The following is a 22,409-nucleotide window of genomic DNA, read 5'->3' as shown; positions in this document are numbered from 1 at the left end:
GCCCTGGGGATTTATCTGCCTTCAGTCCCAACAGTTTACCTAACGCCATTTCCTAACTAATGTGAATTCCCTTCAGTTCCTCTCTCCCACTAGATCTTCGGTCCCCTAGTATTACTGGGAGATTGTGTCTTCCTTCGTTAAGACAGAACCAAAGTACTCGTTTAACTGTTCTGCCATTTCCCTGTTTCCCATTACAAATTCACCTGTCTCTGATCAGCACTGATGGCTGATTTCCTTCCTTAAATGATATTAAAAGCTCTATTTTAATCTGACAAGTTACCTGACATCTTATCAATCACTTTTTGTAACTAAAGTGCGAGAGGAAAATCTGTTTTCCTTCAAACTGAGTTTAAATTCTTGAGCTAGCACGGCGGAATTCAAACATTGCTTTCAGCATTATTAATCAACATTTCTGCAATGCTTATCCAGCAACGTAAAGCAAGATTGCTCCTTATTTTTTGTGGCATTTTCCCTGACTGCAGATGAAACAAGCACTTTACAGCTATTTGCATATTTATCTGAAATGAAGTTGTTATCTCAAAGTAAGGGCAGATGCACTGAAGTCGATTTTCATAGAGAAATCATCACCAAACAGCAAGGAGGTAAATGATCTCTTTTCGTGATCTTGGTTGAAGGGTAAATATTTAATGACTCTAAAAGTTACATGGCTGTTCTTTGAGTGGTGATGAATCCACTTTGGTCAACGTGGGTTGTTTTTAAATGTGCTATACAAATAAATTGACTTGACTTGACTTGACCTGAACGTCAACACTATCGTGGTCTGTGCACGTAAAGTGCATTTTATTCTGTTGGTATATTTATTAAACTGCAAAAATATCTTGTGTATTTTGGAATTTTGAATTGCTTATCAATAGAGTATGAATGAAAATAAAAACATAAACTGAGTTTACTTTTGCTCCATTCCAATTCAATTTTATGCAGTAAATATCAAGAGAGATTGTGCTCTGGGTCACTGATGAAGCTGAGGCAGACCTTGAGAAATGTAAGGAGGAACTGCAAATGCTGGTTTACACTGAAGATGGACCCAAATTGCTGAAGTAACTCAGGGGGCCAGGCAGCATCTCTGGGGAAAAAAGGAATAGGTGACGTTTTGGGTCGAGACTCTGGATCTATAGAAGGGTGTCGACCCATGACCACACCTGTGTCTTTTCTCTTGAGATGCTGCCTGACACGCTGAGTTGCTCCCAACATTTAGTGTAGGAAAATAACTGCAGATGCTGGTACAAATCGAAGGTATCACAAAATGCTGGAGTAACTCAGCGGGTCAGGCAGCATCAATGCTGCCTGACCCGCTGAGTTACTCCAGCATTTTGTGATACTCCCAACATTTTGTGTCTATCTTGGAAAATTTAAAACTGGGACAGAAAAACCATGCCATTTGCCCCGGTGAAGGTCATTGAGTTAATACTCTGGCCAATTTGTTTAACCAGAATGATGGTTGATTTAAGAAATAAGCAATTTATCTTTGAAAGGAGAAAGATTTTTTAAAAAGTGAGCAAATACTGTTGAGGGGAAGTAAGTACACCTTTTAGCTTCAGAGAATAATTTGAGGCTTGGACAGATTTCTAGGTTGTAGAAAATGGGAAGGCAGCACTAGAATCTCCAAACACTTCCAAGGTACCATTCTGGAATCGTGGGAAGATTGGAAAGGTAACTTCTCCCCTCTCCCATCGAGCAAAAGGCTCAGACGTGTGAAAACGCACACCTACAGATTCAGGGACAGTTTCTTCCCAGCTCCTATCAGGCAACTGAACCATCCTACTGCAACCAGAGAGCAGTGCTGAACTAGTTTCCAAACCTCTATCAATCGACGGGTTGAACGCTCTTTGAGGCAATAGTGTCTTGTTTAAAGTAGAATCTTGCTGGTAAGGTGTGAATGGTCTCAATTTTCATGCGTGATTCTTATTTCTCGATGGAAAGAATATTCATAAAAAGTTGTCTGAAATCAAAACACTCCCTCGTCGAGTTGATTTTGATTGGCCTAAAACGTAGACTCCAACCTCCCTTCCTTTGACTCCATTTATACCTCACGCTACCTCGGCAAGGCCAACAGCATAATCAAGGACGAGTCGCACCCTGGCCACTCCCTCATCTCCCCTCTCCCGTTGGGCAAAAGGTGTAGAAGTGCAAAAACGCACACCACCAGATTCAGGGACAGTTTGTTCCCAGCTGTTATCAGGCGTCTGACCCATCCTACCGCAACCAGAGAGTGGTCCTGAGCTACTATCTCATCAGGGACCTTCGGACTATCTTTGATCAGACTTTACTGGAGTTACCTTGCACGAAACGTTCTTCCCTTATCATGTAACCTTACGCTGCGAATGGCTCGATTGTAATCGTATTGTCTTTCCGCTGGCTGGTTAGCACGCAACAAAAGCTTTTCACTGTACCTCGGTACACGTGACAAGAAACTAAACTGATGTTGTGGATTAGACTTAATGGGCCGGATGGCCTAATTCAGCCCCTATAACTTATGTTAATCAGCCCCTTGTGCCTGCATAATCTTTTAATGAGATCATAGTTGATCAGTGATTTAATTGCATTTCCCCTTTTCCCCTCATCCATTAATTTGTTAGTTAACAACAGCGCACAACTTTACACTTCAAATAAACAACTGACTTTGCATTGCTTGTTAACCCTCGAGATGTTTTAAGAATTACCTTTCACTGAATAAACCAGAATATTTATAAAAGGAATACATTGTGCATCTCTTAAAAGGAATACTAAGCAAAACTGTCTTGGATATTTGGAGAATGAGTGAAAAGGGAGTATAAGAAAATAACTGCAGATGCTGGTACAAATCGATTTATTCACAAAATGCTGGAGTAACTCAGCAGGTCGGGCAGCATCTCGGGAGAGAAGGAATGGGTGACGTTTCGGGTCGAGACCCTTCTTCAGACTGATGTCAGGGGGGCGGGACAAAGGAAGGATATAGGTGGAGACAGGAAGATAGAGGGAGATCTGGGAAGGAGGAGGGGAAGGGAGGGACAGAGGAGCTATCTGAAGTTGGAGAAGTCGACGTTCATACCACCGGGCTGCAAACTGCCCAGGCGAAATATGAGGTGCTGTTCCTCCAACCTCCGGTGGGCCTCACTATGGCACTGGAGGAGGCCCATGACAGAAAGGTCAGACTGGGAATGGGAGGGGGAGTTAAAGTGCTCGGCCACCGGGAGATCAGTTTTGTTAATGCGGACCGAGCGCAGGTGTTCAGCGAAGCGATCGCCGAGCCTGCGCTTGGTTTCGCCGATGTAAATAAAAGGGAGTACAGACTAGAACTAATTACCAGCAACTGCCAAGTACCCAAGGAAGAACTGAGTTGCATATCAGAAATATGCTAATAAAGTTTCTATAGAGTTTCTTTTTGAACATTTTTCTATTTTCCAAAGAGAAATTTAACCTTTTGATGAATTTGTGTCTCAAGGGGTTTTGTGTTTCCTGTTATTTTCACAGTATTTTGATCATTCCAAGTGAAACCTGACTACTTTTTACTTTTTACAGTATCTGGCATGAAAAGGAATATGTTTTAATACTTAGCCTTGCTGTGGATTATTTGTCTGAATTTATTTGGTGAGAACGGAAACTCTGGGGATTGGCTTATCATTGTCATGTGTACCGAGATTCAGTGAGAAGCTTTTGTTCGTGTGCTGTCCAATTAAATTGGATAATACTCTACATGAGTACTCTACATTGGGGAGCGTGGCTGTGTTCTGCAGCTGCGGCTCACCGGCAGTCTCTCTGTTTTTTTTTGTTTTTTTTTGTGTTTTTTTTTTGTTTTGTCATTGTCGTCGTTAAATGTACGTTTTGTTTTATTTTTAACTCTGTGTATGTGGGGGGGTGGTGGGGGGGTTGGGGGAAACCTTTTTTTTCAAATCTCCTCCTCAACGGAGATGCGACCTTTACTGTGTCGTATCTCCGTTCGCGCTACGGCCTAACACCGTGGAGTCGGCGGCCTCCAGCTGGGATCGACCTCGAAGACTCCGGTCGCAGGGCCTGGACTTACCATCTCGGAGGCTTCGGCCGTGGGCCCTGCAGACCGCAACATCGGGAGTTCGCAGGTCCCTGGCTGGCGACCGGCTTTTGGGAGCTCCAGCCGTAGCAGCTTCGACCGCCCCGAAGCGCGAGGTACGATCGACCCGCCCGCAGGCCCTTCATCGCCCTGCGTGGCCTGGCCGCGGCACTTTCCATCGCCCGGTGGGGGCTCAGGACTTTCATCGGCCTGCTCGGCTTAGCCCTGGGACTTTCCATCGCCCGGTGGGGGCTCAGGACTTTCATCGGCCTGCTCGGCTCGGCCCTGGGACTTTCCATCGCCCGGTGGGGGCTTCAAAAAGTTGGGAGCCTCGATCACCTCGTGGCACCACGGGAGAAGAATGAGGAGGAGATAAGACTTTGCCTTCCATCACAGTGAGGGTATGCCTAGAGCAATCACTGTGATGGCTGTTTGTGGAAAAATTATATCTGTGTGTCTTGTGCTTTTTGATGTCTACTGCCGGACCCTGACGTGAGAGGACGCTGGCGTTGTTTATTCGCCGCTTTTCCGTCAGGATAGTTTGTCTGTTTGTTTCTATGTTAATTGTTTTTGTAAAGCGCTTTGAGCACCCGATAAGGCGCTATATAAAATAAATGAATTATTATTATTATTATGAGTAAAATCAATCCATGCACAAGTACAACAGGTAGGATGGAAAGGTGGGATTTGTGAATGCACGTTGGATTGTGCTCGGCATATGGCAATTTAAGTATTGCCCTTTGCCCTTGAGATATGAGCCAGAAATTGCAGGCTGAACAAAAATAAAATTAGGTTCAGTGGCATTGTCACGGATTTGCTAGAGAATCACCGGCTTTTAATATAATTTTCCCTTTTCTGGGGATTTGAGGTTGATTTGAAAGGCTGGCTGGAATGAATTTCTAATAGAAAGGAACTCCAGTGCTGCGAATTGTAAGTATTGTCCTTGTGCATGACCTTTGCAGTGAAATGTTTCAAATTAAAATTGAGTTGAATTATTTCAGGTAATAGTGAGGTTGGAGCTTCATCTATTTTCCGTTTTTTTTCTCCATTGTCAAGGTGTGATGTAGAGAACCATGGTGTGCTGCTGCAGCGGGAGGTATTAATTAAGCATTCGACAAAAAATGCTTCAGTTTTGTCTTTTATTCTTTTAAATCTTCACAGTTTTAATCAGTGTGAGCAATACATTTTTCTCGTCACCTATAAAACAAAGTTGTAATGGTAAAGGAAGCCTAAAAACCCAGGAAGAGTTCCTCATTCAGATCAAATGTGCAGGAAGGAACTGCAGATGCTGGTTTACACCGAAGATAGACACAAAATGCTGGAGTAACTCGGCGGGAGATTTTATCTCTGTATGCTTCGTTGTCACCTTCCCCGAGCTGAAAATGGTCTATTGTACATCCTCTTTGATGCCTAGTTTTCACACCTTACCCTTCCATATCTCGGTGTCTTCCTCTCCTCTGGCTCTCAGTCTGAAGAAGGGTCTCGACCCAAAATGTCAACCATTGCTTCTATCCAGAGATGCTGCCTATCCCGCTGAGTTACTCCAGCATTTTGTGTCTATCCTCATTCAGATCATCCTGCCCCAAATTGGTGTTGGTCTCACCAGGATCCTGATGTTAAATTAGGTTTCAAGTCTACTTTATTATTGGGCCGATATATGTAGCCAGCACCAAGCACTCACATTTATTATTGATCGTTTGGGTTATTTTAAACTTGTCGTCACTCGTGCTGGTCCAAACGTACTCCTCAGACTATGGGAGATCCTTGCAGCCTGAATGAATTCAGGTTTATTGTCGTATGCACAAGCACAGAGAGGCTTGGGTACAATGGAAAATCCCGTGGGTGTGGTCTGCGCGCAAGACACACCCTGAAATGGCTGAAGAGAAACATTTTGGCATCTGGTGAAATCATGCCCCCCATCTTAGCCAGCTGTCAAGTCTGTCAAAAGCTCTGAATGATTCCTTATGGCTAAAAGTCAAAATTTATCAAAGGGTAAAATAGTTCAATGTATAAAAATAAAAACTGAATATTTCAAACAATTAAAAATGATCACATCAATTAATTCAAAAACTCTTGTGAAATACCGAATATCTTTCTCCTTTACGGCCACTCTTTTCCTTTGAAATTATTGATCTTGTGGGCAGATTCTTCTGCATAGGTTTTGGGGAAATTGATACAATTTTGCTCTTTGCTTCGGGATTCCTGAGGAGTCAGACATTGGTTTCCGGTTGGTAAAATGACCAATGATATACAGCGAGCAGGTTCAGGACGTTCAGGTTTACAAAGGGAATCCTGACCTTCATAGCGTGTGCACAAAGAAGTGCTGGCGATGCTCACGAGCTCTGGCCTAAAGTCTCGAAATACGTGAAAGCATAAATGGATAAAAAAAAATCAATAACTCTGATCCATAAATCTTAGCTTGTGGATTATAGTTAAGTGATTAAATCAAGTGGTCTGTGTGTTTCTGAAAAGAATTGTGATGAGGTCTATTTCTAACGAGATGAATTATTCACACATCAGAATATATGAGTTCTGTCTTGTCATCAATATAGAGATGTGGTTGTAAAATAACCAAGTTTGGGGATGAAAGATTCCAGTGTACTTTAAAGAGGGGCAAAATGGAAGAAGAGGTGAGGTTGCTTTGATATTAAAGAATGGGACAAAGGCAGTGAAGAGGAATGATCTTACCTCCGAAATTTGGTTTTAGACAATAGACGCAGGAGTAGGCCATTCGGCCCTTCAAGACAGCACCGCCATTCACTGTGATCATGGCTGATCATCCACAATCAGTACCCTGTTCCTGCCTTCTCTCCATATCCCTTGACTCCGCTATCTTTAAGAGCTCTATCTAACTCTCTCTTGAAAGAGAGTTCTATCTAACTCTCTCTTGAAAGCTCTTAAAGAGCTTTTGTTTTGGTTATTATTGTCATGTGAACGGAGACAGTGACATGCTTGTGCATGCTATCTTGTCAAATCATGCTATATATGAATACAATAGATCTTCTTCCGGAACAGCACGCAGTGAGGTCTCATATTCTGGCACCATCTTGCAACTTCCAACTTTCTTAAATGTCTAGGAAAGAAGAAGGGTCTCGACCCGAAACGTCACCCACTCCTTCTCTCCAGAGATGCTGCCTGTCCCTCTGAGTTACTCCAGCATTTTGTGTCTACCTTTCTTAAATGTCTGATCTTGTTCCAAGGGGGAATGCAATTGATTACGTTCTCACTTGCAGGTGTCGCTGGAGTAGGGGGGGGGTTCGGCCCAGTGCAGCACTGCATAATGTCGTCAGTCCCTCTCGCCGCCTCCAGGTGTCGCTGGAGTAGGGGGGGGGTTCGGCCCAGTGCAGCACTGTATAATGTCGTCAGTCCCTCTCGCCGCCTCCAGGTGTCGCTGGAGTAGGGGTGGGTTCGGCCCAGTGCAGCACTGTATAATGTCGTCAGTCCCTCTCGACGCCTCCAGGTGTCGCTGGAGTAGGGGTGGGTTCGGCCCAGTGCAGCACTGCATAATGCCGTCAGTCCCTCTCGCCGCCTCCAGGTGTCGCTGGAGTAGGGGTGGGTTCGGCCCAGTGCAGCACTGTATAATGTCGTCAGTCCCTCTCGACGCCTCCAGGTGTCGCTGGAGTAGGGGTGGGTTCGGCCCAGTGCAGCACTGCATAATGCCGTCAGTCCCTCTCGCCGCCTCCAGGTGTCGCTGGAGTAGGGGTGGGTTCGGCCCAGTGCAGCACTGCATAATGCCGTCAGTCCCTCTCGCCGCCTCCAGGTGTCGCTGGAGTAGGGGTGGGTTCGGCCCAGTGCAGCACTGTATAATGTCGTCAGTCCCTCTCGCCGCCTCCAGGTGTCGCTGGAGTAGGGGTGGGTTCGGCCCAGTGCAGCACTGCATAATGCCGTCAGTCCCTCTCGCCGCCTCCAGGTGTCGCTGGAGTAGGGGTGGGTTCGGCCCAGTGCAGCACTGCATAATGCCGTCAGTCCCTCTCGCCGCCTCCAGGTGTCGCTGGAGTAGGGGTGGGTTCGGCCCAGTGCAGCACTGCATAATGCCGTCAGTCCCTCTCGCCGCTGCACTGTGCAGTTGTTGCAGGCCGCACTCGATTCACTCGCTCACCCGACTGCCACCTCTGCCAACGTCATGACCCGTGACCACGACAAACATGCTGCCAACGGTCTCCAGTAGCCTCCCCTCCACTGCTGCGTGCCACTTCACGAGCCGATCACAAAACCTCCGGGTGCTATCCGAGGCCATGAGTCTGTGGACCGTTCACAGCCATCGGCTTTCCCCATCGCATTCCACCATTATCATCAGACAGCTTGGCTTCTCCTCTCCTGGGGCACACCCAGGAAGAACCAGACTTCCTGGTAGGAAGGAACTGCAGATGCTGGTTTGCACCGAAGATGGACACAAAATGCTGGGGCAACTCAGCGGGACAGGCAGCATCTCTGGAGAGAAGGAACGGGTGACGTTTAAGGTCCAGACCGTTGTTCAGACTCTGAAGAAGGGTCTTGACCCGAAACATCACCCATTCCTTCTCTCCAGAGATGCTACCTGTCCCGCTGAGTTACTCCAGCATTTTGTGTCTATGTTAGGAAGAAGCAGAGCCAGTTTGAGCTGAGCTGGCAACATTGAGGGGAAGAAAACATTGGGCATTGTATGTGGGCTCACATAAAGTTTATTGGTAAAGCAGAACTTAGTTTATATGAGAGGTGTCTGTAATAAAGTGTATTGGTAAAGCAGAACATAGTTTACATGAGAGGTGTCGGCAATAAAGTGTATTGGTAAAGTAGAACATAGTATATGTGAGAGGTGTCTCCATAAAGTGTATTGGTAAAGCAGAACATAGTATATGTGAGAGGTGTCTGTAATAAGGCCAATACAAGCAATCATAGGAACATTCAATCTAAAGGTAAACGGGGCAAATCGAATAAGCGGTAATAATGTGGTGCATTAATTCATCCATTGTATAAAAGATAATTTCCTCAATCAGTATGCTGATAGTGCACAGTATAGAGAGGGAGCAGGCTGTTTTACGTCTAGTATTGTGTGTTGAAGAATGGCTAATTGATGATCTGGTGGTTACAGAACCCTTGGGGAACAGTTATCATAATAGGATAACATTTTTTATAAAGAATGATAGTGATTTTGTCTCATCCTGAAACCTGGATCATTCGTCTGAATGAAATAACACTCAAAGGCATGAAGTGCCCGGTGATTGTGCTAAAATTGGTAAACTACATTCAAAGGAATGCTGAAGAAGTCTGAAGAAGGGTCTCGACCCGAAACGTCACCCATTCCTTCTCTCCTGAGATGCTGCCTGACCTGCTGAGTTACTCCAGCATTTTGTGAAATAAATACCTTCAAAGGAATGCTGGTCGATTAGCAGTGCCTGACGTTCAAAGTCTTGGTGTACAAATAGCTCATGTGACCAGGATGGGTGATTAGCCTGCAGCCATAAGGAGAATGATTGATTGAAAGATACAACATGGAAACAGACCCTTTTGACCAGAGTCCACGCCAACCTTCAATGGTAGACACAAAGTGCTGGAGTAACTTAGCAGGTCAGGCAGCATCTGTGGAGAGCATGGATTAGTGACATTTTGGATCTGGACCCTTCTTCAGACTGAAAGTAAGGGGGGGCGGGGGGTGGGGTGGGGGTTGTGGTTGGCAAAGAGCTGGAGGTGAGGGTTCAATGGTACTTTCTTATCACGTGTGCCCAAGTACAGTGAAGTTCTTTTTTGGCATACAGTTCAGTGACAATGCTACTCCACATTAGGGGCAGAATCAGAGTGTAAGATAGTGGACCACATTGAGTCAATACACAAGACACGCCATGTTTTCTGCAGCACCTTGCTGAATCGGGCAGTACCCTGGCTTATGTAAGAACCATTCGGAAGACTGATAAGAGGGAAAAATATTGTCTGTCCATTGCCTCCACAGATGCTGCCTGACCCGTTGAGTTCAGTAGCCTGATAACGGTCTAGTTGATATTTAATTAAAAAGAACAAGTTTGAAATGGTTATTTTTGTGCCTCGCTCATGGATGAAGAAATATTTTACTCGCTATTCCCATATGAGAAGCTCCTATCACACCTTTTAGAAGCAAGCTGTTTAAGAAAAGCTGTAAGGGTATTTATGCAGCTGTTAATAACAGATCATAATTTTATTGAGTGAATTAATTGCTGTTTCTTATCTCCTTTGCTGTGTGGCACCTTTTAGTGTTGATATCGAACCTTCTTTCTTACACTGAAGCTTTACTGGTTTGCAAGGAATTAAAAATGTGCTGTTTAATAGAAATTGCTACAGTACGTAATTGCAAGTTTGAAATGAACGATGGTAATGATTATTTCCCAAGGCAAAAATGTGGCAACAAAATACCTACCTATGCATTTAATTGTGCAATGTACCGATCTAATTATTTTTATGCCCCTAATGAAGGTTGTCAGCAGAAGTTGCTGCAACTGCAATGATCTCAACAGCTTGAAATCCATGGAATTATGCATCGGGGAGACAGTTGGACATTGGCTAATAATTTAAAGATGCCCATCCTCAGTATTTTACCACAGAAACACAAGAGGGTTGGAGCAGATCTACCCCAAGCTTGGATCCACTTTAGAGTCAGGGCGGCATGGTGGCGCAACTGGTAGAGCCACTGCCTCACAGCGTCAGAGACCTGGGTTCGATCCTGACCTCGGGTGCTGTCTGTGTGGAGTTTGCACATTCTCTCTGTGTCCGGGTCGATTTTCTCCGGGTGCTCCGGATTCCTTCCACGTTCCAAAGGTTTGTAGGTTAATTTGGCCTCTACAAATTGCCGCTCGTGTGTAGAAAATGGGATAACGTAGAACTAGTGTGAATGGGTGATCGATGGTCCGGGTAGGCCTGGTGGACAAAGAGCATTTTTTCATGCCGTATCTGTCAAGCATTCAATTAATAGCAGGCATAGCTGTATTATTAGGAAGAGTGAGGCATTTAGGGTTGGATCTCCTTGCGATGGGCCAGCTGCTCAGCTTGTTGCCATGGCTCCCACCCGTTTGCAGTCTCTGCTTCCAGATGTGGAGTAATCTGTCTGCTTCCACCATTCTACAGTGTGTGGCCAATGTTGGTAACCTGCCAGAACATGCAGCACAGTGGCGCAGCAGGTAGAGCCGCTGTTTCACAGCCCCAGAGACCCGGTTTCAATCCTAACCTTGGCTGCTGTCTGTGTGGAGTTTGCACATTCCCCCTGTGACTGCGTGGGTTTTCTCCGGGTGCTCTGTTTTCCTCCCGCGTCCCAAAGACGCTGCGGGTTGGTAGGTTAATTGGCCTCTGTAAGTTGCCCTTAATGTGTGGGGAGTGCACGTGAAAGTGGGTTCGCTCAGAACCAGTGTGAATGAGTGCTCGATGGGCAGAAGGGGTTGTTTCTGTGCTGTATCTCTAAACTAAACTGAGCTAAACTAACCACCCTTTGAAGGCTTGCTGGTGGGAAAAGTTATTTTAAGGAAATTGCCATCTTTTCAAACGTAATTTTAATAATTAAAAATAAAATTATATGAATGTAATAAATTTAAGCACATTAATGCACCAACGAATAATGAAAATTGATTGATGAAAATTAAATAATGCAATTATTTGCTCTAACTTTTTTGTACAAATTAGATGACCGCATTCAAATAAATGTTATCACTGTTCTCCCGCCAGCTCTTGATGTTGTAAAGCTGATGATCTGGATAATAACAAATCTGAATGGTTTTGTACTGTGCGCATTTGTACTTGGTAAAAGTTGGCACGAGAGGTTGTATTTTGTGAAGAAAAATTAAACTTTAGTTGTGAGTAACTCGAGTGAATCCCCATTAGCTGTGGAGGCAGCAGGTTAGCTCGACTATATGCCAACCCATGGTGCCCATGTTATTTCCAGGCTCATGTAAATTAAATGGAAGGCTGCTGGAAGATTATGGCTGAGCTATTCAGTTATTGCTGGTAGTTATACTGAGAGCAGCAATGGAATGTAAATATAATGGAGCAGATATTTAAACTGGAATTAATGTAGAGCATGCCAATTGGATAGAAGTGCAGATACTACACATTTCACAAAGCTCTCCCCTGTAACGCTTCTCTGTGGGATATCAATATTCTCTATAGGCGGTTAAAAAATTTACAATACCACTTTACACATAGTTGTAAAAGGAGACTCATGGAAAGCCTTGGAAATGAGAAGACTCGGGAAGCTAATGTACAGCCACAAAAAGAACACAAATTACTACGGCAACTTAGTGGGTCAGGCAGCATCTGTTGTGGGAGGAGGAGAATAATCTGAACAAGGGTCCTGACCCGAAACGCAACCCATCTACATTCTCCAGAGATGCTGCCTGGCCTGCTGAGTTATTTCAGCATTTTGTGTCTTATCTGAATGGGCAGATGACGTTTTGGATCAGGACTCTTCTTCAGACCAATCCAATTCCCTCCACAGATGCAGCCTGACCCATGACTTCCTCCAGCACTTTGCTTTTTGATCAAGATTCTAGCATCTGCAGTGCAGGGACTGGATGGATGTCATTTCTCTTCAGATCCTGAAAAAGTGGCCCCATGGCATTCTTTAATAACTGCAATAATTTCTTTGCGTTGATTACTGCACAAGTACCGTGGAGAAAGTAGTATTTTATTTTGACCCATATAGATAAAGTGAAAAATACAAACTCCATTCACAAACATCTTTTCATCGCTTCCGAATTTTAAAAGTGATTTACAACCAGTATTTTTTGGTATATTATTGGCTCAACTCTAATTTAGAGATAGTTCACCATTTTATCATTGAGTTAGTATTGAAGTTTAATCCATCTTCAAATTGATTTGCTGAAATTTTCTAACTTAAACCCACAATTCATATGCACAGTGTTTTAGGCGAGTCCCATGAAAAAATATTATTGCAATGTTCTCATCTTCTTTTGTGTCCATCTTCTATGTTTCAAGTGTCGTTGTCCATCCTGCATAGGGCACAAGCTTCTGGCGACAATCAGCAGGAACCATCACCGGTTTCAATAGATGATGGTGGTAGCAGAATTAGCTCAGGACACTTCCAGTTTCCAGCCCCACGATGTGGACGCTTCTGCTATGGGGCCAATGTTCTCATCATAAGGCAATGCGAGAAAGAGTGAGTGACCTGTTATTTCTTTGGTTATTAAAAAAGTTAATTCTTGGAGTGGGAATAGGATATCTTTACATCGACAGTCCAGGAATTAGTGGATAGCAGTGAAAGCAGTTTGCGATCTTGGGAAGCAAAGTATTTGGGCAAAATAAGTTGATGGGCCTCTCTCTGAGCTCTGCAGAGATACATCTTATTGAATACAGTCAGCTGCTATGTGGAAGAGGCTGGCTTGTTATCTGCTGAATCCATGGCTTCGGGATTGATGTTGCAGAGCTCCCCAGTGAATGAATGGAAAGAACTGCAGCTGTGGAAATTGAGGTTGGTAGTTCATTTTAGCTCTTCGGTAGAGATAAATGACACCTTCAGGTCTCTCAGTGGCAGTTCTGAGAGATGGTTAATAGCAGCTAGTCTGGTCTAATTTCCTCTTGTAGAGTTCTTCAGATAGTGCTGGCAATAATATACATGGTTAGAGCTATCTCTGGGCAGGATGATAGACACAAAATGCTGGATTAACTCAGTGGATCAGGCAACATCTCTGGAGAAAAGGAATAGGTGACGTCTCGGGTTGAGACCCTTCTTCAAACTTGAGTCTGAAGAAAGGTCTCGACCCAGAAACGTCACCTAGTTCTTTTCTCCAGAGATGCTGCCTGTCCCGCTGAGTTACTCCAGCATTATGTATCGATCTTCGATGTAAACCAGCATCTGTAGTTCCTTCCTACATATTGCATCTGGGCGGGAAAGTTAGGGCAGTTTTTAGCCACAATGTATTGCGTGCCTCCTCTTGCCCCATTGTCCATAATATGGAAGAATATACAAAAGCCTCTTGGAAAGGCCATTAAAACCCTTTAACATTACATTGAAAGAGTCTCAATGCTTGAAAGCAAACTTTCAGCACACTGTGTGGCAGATCAGAAGATTTTGCGAATACATAAATCCAAGTTTAATGCTGAGAGACTAATTACAGATGGCAAGGGTGAAGTTTCAAGTCTTCTAAGTTCCTCTGAGGCCAAAATTGCCAAAGGAGCTCTTATTAACAGTCTATCGGTGGTGCCGGTAAGTTTTAGTCTGAGGGTGAAAATCTAGGAAACTTGCACTGTCTTGAATGTGGAAAGAAATCTATGCTAATTAAGTGTTTGTGGCTTTGGAAGATGACTAAAAAGATGAGGGGAACACTAGGCTGTGAAGAATTATAGCACTGCTGCACTTTTACCTGTACATTCTTCAAACTTTTATGTGGCAATTTGAATTGTGTGTGTAAACACACTATTCCAGTGGCTCGGGAGCTTCATGTAATTCACACTCGCAATTTCAGGAGATCAACAAACATTCTTGAATTTAGGATCAATGCCTTGTTTACATGTCCTTCATCTCCGATCGATTGAAGAGCATTTCATTCTCTCGTGCCAGAGCCCTGTGGTAAATGTGCACAAGCATTCTCTGAAGATATACTAAGAGCCTCGGAAGGATTGATTTATTCTGGGCATGCTAGGCTGAAAAAGCCTTTTGAAGCCAAGAGTGGAACCGAGACAATGTGCGAATGGTTTATATTGAAATTCAAATGCCTTCAACATTAAAACTCATACATGGCTGACACAGTATAATGGGTAGCTTTGTACAATGGGCAGCAATTTTCTTTTGGAGATAAAATTTGAAGAAAGCTGCACCTGTTTTTTTTAAAACTGATTAATTGAAACAAACCAGAGTTCTGTTCCAGCAAAAAACAGTAGGCTTTCACCATTAAAACTGCCTTGGACTTTTCTGCGTTCCCCAAATATCAATGTTCTACAAAGGGCCTCTTGATCTGTGGAGGCAAGGTGGTGCAGCATTGGGAGATGTGAATGCTGTCGAGGACAGCGTTAGAACAGGCACCACCCTGGACACGCTCTCATCTCACTGCTGCCATCGGGGAGAAGGTACAGGAGCTTGAAGGCCAGGACTACAGGTTCAGGACTCCAGACTTCTGCCCAGCAACCATCAGGCTCTTGAACACTACTCAACACGAACTCCAACTCTACCTCGACAACGATGATCTACCATGGAAGATAGACACAAAATGCTGGGGTGACTCAGCGGGTCAGGCAGCATCTCTGGGGAAAAGGAATAGGAGAGGGCTTCTCTCTCCCTTGACTCTCAGTCTGAAGAAGGGACTCAACCCCAAACGTCACCTATTCCTTTTCTCCAGAGATGCTGCCTGACCTGCAGAGTTACTCCAGCATTGTGTGCCTTTCTTCGGTGTAAACCAGCTTCTGAAGTTCTTTCCGACACATGATCTTCTATGCACTTTGTTTTTGGTGTACAACAGACTTTGGTTTTACACTATTAGGGCCTGGTTACCTAGTTTTACTGATTATTAATCCACTGTTATTATGTATTTATTTTGTGATTGCATTTATGGGCCTGTAAAACTGCAGCAAGTAAGAATTTCATTGTTCCATTGCTGGTACATATGACAATAAAACACTCTTGACTCTTAAAATGTTGGCATCCTTATGACTTTCCTCTGCATTCAAGGAATGTATTCAAGATACATTCATATCTTCTGCAGCTGTTTCTCCGTTTGGAGTCCAAGTTTGCAATGCAGTTATTTAAAGATTATTTTACAGATTTGTGAAGTGCAGCACAAACCTTGACATTTGAGATAACGTCCTGCCATGTTTACTTTGTCGGTCAGGGCATTGAGTAATCAGGGGTCCTGATTAAATTTTACTTTGTATGCCTCATTGTCACCTTCTCCTAGCTAACAATGATCTATTCCATATTTTCCTTGATCCTCGTCCCCTTTGATCTCTCGTTTTCACTCCTTACCCTTCCATATCTCTTGTTTCCCTCTTCTCTGACTCTCAGTCGGAAGAAGGGTCTCCATCCGAAACGTCACCCGTTCCTTCTCTCCGGAGATGCTGCCTGTCCCGCTGAGATACTCCAGCATTTTGTGTCTATTTTCGATGTAAACCAGCATCTGCAGTTCCTTCTTATACATTCAGTGTGAGAGTCAGGAAGTCACGATGCAACTTTATAGGACTTTGGTTAGGCTGCATTTGGAGTATTGAGTGCAGTGCTGGTTGCCCCATTACAGGAAGGACGTGGAGGCTTTGGAGAGCTCTGTTCCTTTGCTGTACTGTCCAATGTTCTATGACGCAGATTCTGCAATCCCATTCTCCTTGCTGGTCTGAATACCTGGCCCAATATTAGTATTGAAATTATTTTTATAAACTTCCAAAAGTATTGCAAGTCAGAGTCAAACAACATGGAAACAGGCCTGTATCCCTGCCTGTGCTTGGTCCACCTGCCTCTAAACCTTTCCTATCCATGTACCTGTCCAAATGTCTTTTAAATGTTGTAAGAGTTCATGCCTCAACTACCTTCTCTGGCAGCTCTTTCCATATACTCTATGGAAAAGGTTGCCCTTCAGGTCCCACGGTAGCGCAGCGGTAGAGTTGCTGCTTTACAGCGAATGCAGCGCCGGAGACTCAGGTTCGATCCTGACTACGGGTGCTGCACTGTAAGGAGTTTGTACGTTCTCCCCGTGACCTGCGTGGGTTTTCTCCGAGATCTTCGGTTTCCTCCCACACTCCAAAGACGTACAGGTATGTAGGTTAATTGGCTGGGTAAATGTAAAAAAAATAAAAATAAAAAATTGTTCCTAGTGGGTGTAGGATAGTGTTAATGTACGGGGATCGCTGGGCGGCACGGACTTGGTGGGCCGAAAGGGCCCTACTCTGGGTAAAGGCCTTCCCAATTTAAAATTCCTGTCAGCAGCATGCAATGAAGATGTTTGCCGATGAAGACAGTGAGCGTATTGGCGAAAAGTGAAGCAGAAAATGTGCTGAGTTTACGGAATAATTCCAGGGAGTGTTAATGCCCGACAGGTCGGATCACATCCTTCTATCAGACTCTATCCATTTAAGCGTGTCATTCAGCAAGCTAAGCTTTTAAAAATGTTTGGGGATTTTGAGATTGTTCATTTTTCTTCAGAAGACGTGCCCAGCATGGCCAAATCTAACTGCCCGCTCCCTGCTGGCTGGCACGCTGCAGGTTTACAGCAGTTGTCAAGGATGCAGAATTGTAAGAAGCTCCCCACACAAACATAACAAAACGAGCACTTGATTTAACGTAGATTAGTCTGCAGTCTCTCCTGACTTGCCTCGATTTACTCATTACAACAGCATCTTATCCACGTCCACTCTGAAATTCCCAGAACGCACAGTGGAATCTTTCAAACCTATCTGAGAGTGATCACTGTCAACAATGTCAAATTAAATTCTCTGCTTGACCTTTCGAGCTGTTGGTTTTCAACCTTCTACTATCTATTGATCGTAATACAAGAGGGGTTTCAGCAGCAGTCAAACTCTGAAGAAAATTTTGAGATGTACAGAAGTATTTTCCCAAGGTATCATGTTCAAAATTGAGAACTTACAAGTACCAGGAAAGGAACAAGGGAGTTATTTTTGTTTGGAGATGCTCTGAATTTCAGAACACCATCGTATTTCATAAGTGATACAATTGAGAAATTGGGAAGATTTAAGACTTGTACATGTTTTATTGGCACAGTGTACCTCAAACCACTGTTAAATATAATTGTTGATGAACTGATATCATTTTGCATTTAAATCTTGCGTGAGACCACCTCTGGATACTAGACTTTTAATTTTAATTAAAATGTTCTCCTTTGTTAAACCCCAGTGTACAAAACTCTGATTGCGGTTAGTGCTACTAATGATCTCTTTAAAATCTGCACTAATTGCAGTGCAATTAAATTACAAAAGATAGTTGAAATCTTTCCTTAAACTTAGTTAGTTTAGGATGTCATATGATGAATTTTGTATATTTTTCTTAATTCAATATCAATCAATAGTCGTTTATTTGTCACATATTGTAGTGAAATGAAACATTACCCGCAGTTGAACAATAAGACCAATAAGAATAATCAATAAAAAATGCAATAACACATACAATCACAACTAACACCAAACAAAAAGAAACATCCATCACAGTGAGTCTCCTCCAGTCCCTCCTCACTGTGATGGAAGGCCAAAATGTATTTTTTCTCTTCCCTGCCGTCTTCTCCCGCGGTCAGGCTGTTGGAGTTGCCACGTCGGGGCGGTCGGGGCTCCCGATATTGAAGCCCCCGCTGGGCGGTGAAAATCCCGCGGCCTATTTCAGGCCGCGCCGGACGGTGAAAGGTCTGCGGCGGGCCGACCAAAGCCCCGCGATTCGGGGCGGGCGGACACGCTGCCTCTGCCGCTGCCGGAGCTCCCGATGTCGGCCCCCACCCAGGGGCCTGCGGGCTTCCGACATCCACGCGGCCCGCGCCGGAGCCTCCGGAGACGAGTCGCAGCCGCTCCCGCAGCATCCGCAGGCAGCCAGCGCCGCAGGCGGTGAGTCCGGGCCACGGGCTCTGCGAACCAGAGCCCCAGGTGGTCCCAGGTGCATGGCCGGTGGTGGGCCGCAACGGGAACGGAGACACGACACAGAAACAAAGGTCGCGTCTCCGTTCGGGAGAGATAATTTTACAGTACCCGTTCCCTCCCCACCCCCCCCCCCTCCCCCAAACATAACATACAAACCCTACACCATATTAAAACTACAATTCAGACAAAAACAACAAAAAACACAAAAGACAGACGGACTGCAGGCAAGCCGCAGCTGCGACGGCAGCGCTGGCTCCTCCCGAGCGATTCTATTCTGATAGTCTGGAGAAATCAACTGATATTCATGACAGACAGTGAACTCAATCAATACTTGGTATAGACTGGGTTCATAAACCATTCTCTCTGCCATGGTGTAAATGGAAGCACACTTCTTTCTCCAGAACCAGCAGGACCAGCACTGCTTATCACCAAGAATGTTGACCATAATATTTCAAACCATTTAATGTTTGAAGGCTTCTAATTTTGCTTCATTTGGGAATGGATGATTAAACATGGTGTGAAAACTGCACTGACAAATTTTATATGGAATTGGGAAGAATTTGTATTTTTCTTTGTTAGAAATACCGGGGGACAATGCTGCTTCTAATATCATGTGTAATTTATTAACCATTTGGAATAAATAACTCTATTTGGATACCCAGTTTTTCAATCCAATAAATAAGTAATCCTTACTGTATAGTAAGTAATCATGCTTAATCTGTTTACTTGAACAAGTTTAAATCCAAGAATTGTGTGGGAGATAATTTGCTAACAGTTAATCGGATTCAATTTTATAGGAACAATTTTAATTTATTCTATAAAATAATTTAATTATTCTATAGGAATAATTTAATTTATTGTCACGTGTACTGAAGTACAGTGAAAAGCTTTTGTAGCGTTCTATCCAGCAGCGGAAAGACAAACATAATTACAAATCGAGCCGTTCGCAGTGTACAGATACATGATAAGGAAAGAACGTTTAGTGCACGGTAAAGCCAGCAAAGTCCGATCAAAGACAGTCCAAGGGTCCCCGATGAGGTAGATAGTAGTTCAGGTCTGCTCTCTGGTTGCGGTAGGATTGGTCAGTTGCCTGATAACAGCTGGGAAGAAACTGTCCCTGAATCTGGTGGTGTGCGTTTTCGCACTTCAGGGACCTTTTGCCCGACGGGAGAGGGGAGAAGAGGGAGTGGCTGGGGTGCGACTCGTCCGTGATTATGCTGCTGGCCTTGCCGAGGCAGCGTGAGGTCAAAGGAAGGGAGGTTGGCATCTACTTTTTAGGCTAATCAAAATCAACTTGACAGTGGTATTTTGGTTCTAGACAACTTTTTTTATGAACATTCTTTCCATCGAGAAATAAGAACCTGCATGAAAATTGAGACCATCCATGCCTTAACAGCAAGATTCGATGTTCTCTAAAAAGACACTATTGGCTCAAAGAGCATTCAACCTGACGATTGAGAGAGATTTGGTAACTAGCAAGGGGTGACCTAAAATCCATAAAACGGCAAGAAATAAAAAAGAAAATATCACAAAATTTTCCACATGTAAAATAAAACACATTTTTACAAAAGAGATGAGACACAGGGGGGGAAATAAGTTTTAATGGATGAATAAGAACATTGCTGAAGCAATCAACAAATATTTTTGCTATCTTCACAGTAAATAACCCATAATCCATGGGAACCAACGATGTAATACAGCCGAGGAATATATAAATAATGAAACAGAAGTACATACTGGAGAGCACAAGTCACAGAAAATTGTAATGGTGGTCACGGGAGGAATGTGTCACAATACACAGTGCATCGCACCCTGCTGCGTATGGGGCTGCACACGAAGGGCCAACAGCATATTAGGGAGGTGGTCATAATGTTTTGGCTCATCTGGTCATAATGTTTTGGCTGATCGGTGTATGTCATCTGCCAACATTTTTTAGATAAGAGTTCCAGTGGAAAGGAAGCTTACCAGTGAAAAAGATACAAATCTCTTGATCAGTGAGCCTGGCATCAGCTATTGAAAGCATGTTGAAATCCATTTGTACAGGCACAGAAAGGTGGCATTTTGAACACCATGTAACTAGGCAGAGATTACATGTTTTTTTATTAGAGTCAGTGTCAGTCTACCTCACGACTGACGGGAGAGTTGTACAGTTTGATAGCCACAGGGAAGAAGGATCTCCTGTGGCGTTCTGTCCTGCATCTTGGTGGAACCAGCCTGTTGCTGAAGGTGCTCCTCAGGTTGACCAACGTGTCATGGAGGGGGTGAGCTGTATTGTCCAGGATGCTCCGCAGTTTGAGGAGCATCCTCCCCTCCAAAACTGAAAACCTGAGGGGCACATTGGCCTAATGCCTGCCCCTGTCTCTTGTTTGTATGAATTCTTCATTGGATTTATGTAAGCTGCCTTTCATCGCATTTCTTTACGCTGCCTGGACTCCCATCTCTTCTATGGACGGTGAGCTTCTGCATAAAGTCACAGTATTTGCTTTAATGTACTGGAAATGATTTTCCAGTTGCTGTGAGCTGGAAGTGGTTCTGGTAATGGATCTCAAGGCATTGTCAAGCAAATCAGTCCAAATGCATTATGCATTATTTGTGTGCTGCCGTTATTGGGATTTCGGCATTTGAAGCCTGCCTTCTGAATGATGGCTCCTTAAAATGGAGCCGTTGGATGTGAGAGGAAATGTAATCAAGTGAACACACATGCCGAGGAATGTTGTACTTATTCATACTTTTATGCCATAGTGAAAAGTGCTGTTCTAATGAAGTTGTTTACTCTACAAAAAAAAACATTCCAGTTAATTATTGTGTTTAAGTAGCACATAAAGGGATTGGTGTAAGCTGGTGCACAAAATTAATACTCTCAGCAATTTCAACTCATTGGCAACACTGAATTGTACTCAATAGCATCATTATTGCAGCATTACAGAACTGTTGGGCCACAGAACCAAGCTGTTTGGCCCATTATATCTCTCCTTTATTGACCTTTAGTACGTCAAAATAGTGTATAATAACTGAGGATGCTCTATACGTGAGCAGCGATTGCAAATAGAAAGGCGCAGTTCAAAGTGATGTGCAGCAAGGGAATGCAGATGCTGGTTTACACTGGAGATAGACACAACATTTTCCATTTTAGAAGGATGAGGGGGGATCTTATTGAAACATATAAGATAATTAGGGGATTGGACACATTAGAGGCAGGAAACATGTTCCCAATGTTGGGGGAGTCCAGAACAAGGGGCCACAGTTTAAGAATAAGGGGTAGGCCATTTAGAACGGAGATGAGGAAGAACTTTTTCAGTCAGAGAGTGGTGAAGGTGTGGAATTCTCTGCCTCAGAAGGCAGTGGAGGCCAGTTCGTTGGATGCTTTCAAGAGAGAGCTGGATAGAGCTCTTAAGGATAGCGGAGTGAGGGGGTATGGGGAGAAGGCAGGAACGGGGTACTGATTGAGAGTGATCAGCCATGATCGCATTGAATGGCGGTGCTGGCTCGAAGGGCCGAATGGCCTACTTCTGCACCTATTGTCTATTGTCTATTGTCTATAAAATGCTGGAGTAACTCAGCAGGACAGGCAGCATCTCTGGAGAGAAGGAATGGGTTGCGTTTCGGGTTGGGCGGTCGAGCTGCTGCCTTGCAGCGCCAGAGATCCCGGTTCAATCCTGACTACAGGTGCTGTCTGTACAGAGTTTGTACGTTCTCCCTCCAACTGTGTGGGTTTTCTCCAGTTGCTCCGATTTCCTCCCAATTCCGTCTACATCGCATCTGTGTCCAGGATGAAGTGTTCCATACCAGGGCATCGGAGATGTCCTCATTCTTTAGGAAACGGGGGTTCCCCTCTTCCATTATAGATGAGGCTCTCACTAGAGTCTCC

General features: G+C 44.1%; 1 protein-coding gene across 8 annotated transcripts in view; it reads left to right on the top strand.

Moving 5' to 3' along the window:
- mpp2b (MAGUK p55 scaffold protein 2b) overlaps positions 1-22,409 on the top strand; it is a 466,432-nt gene that overhangs the window by 119,312 nt on the left and 324,711 nt on the right. The window contains exon 1 of one of the 8 annotated variants that reach the window (XM_078424666.1): positions 13,124-13,139. The exons of the other annotated variants lie outside the window; for them this stretch is intronic. The gene's annotated coding sequence lies outside the window, so the exon portion shown is untranslated. Of the gene's footprint in view, positions 1-13,123; positions 13,140-22,409 lie in introns of those variants that run through there. 8 annotated transcript variants of the gene reach the window in all.

Source organism: Rhinoraja longicauda, chromosome 29, assembly GCF_053455715.1.
Source record: "Rhinoraja longicauda isolate Sanriku21f chromosome 29, sRhiLon1.1, whole genome shotgun sequence".
Classification (NCBI taxonomy): domain Eukaryota; kingdom Metazoa; phylum Chordata; class Chondrichthyes; order Rajiformes; family Arhynchobatidae; genus Rhinoraja; species Rhinoraja longicauda.
The sequence above is the reverse complement of the archived record's forward strand: the minus strand, read 5'-3'. Positions and strand labels throughout refer to the sequence as shown.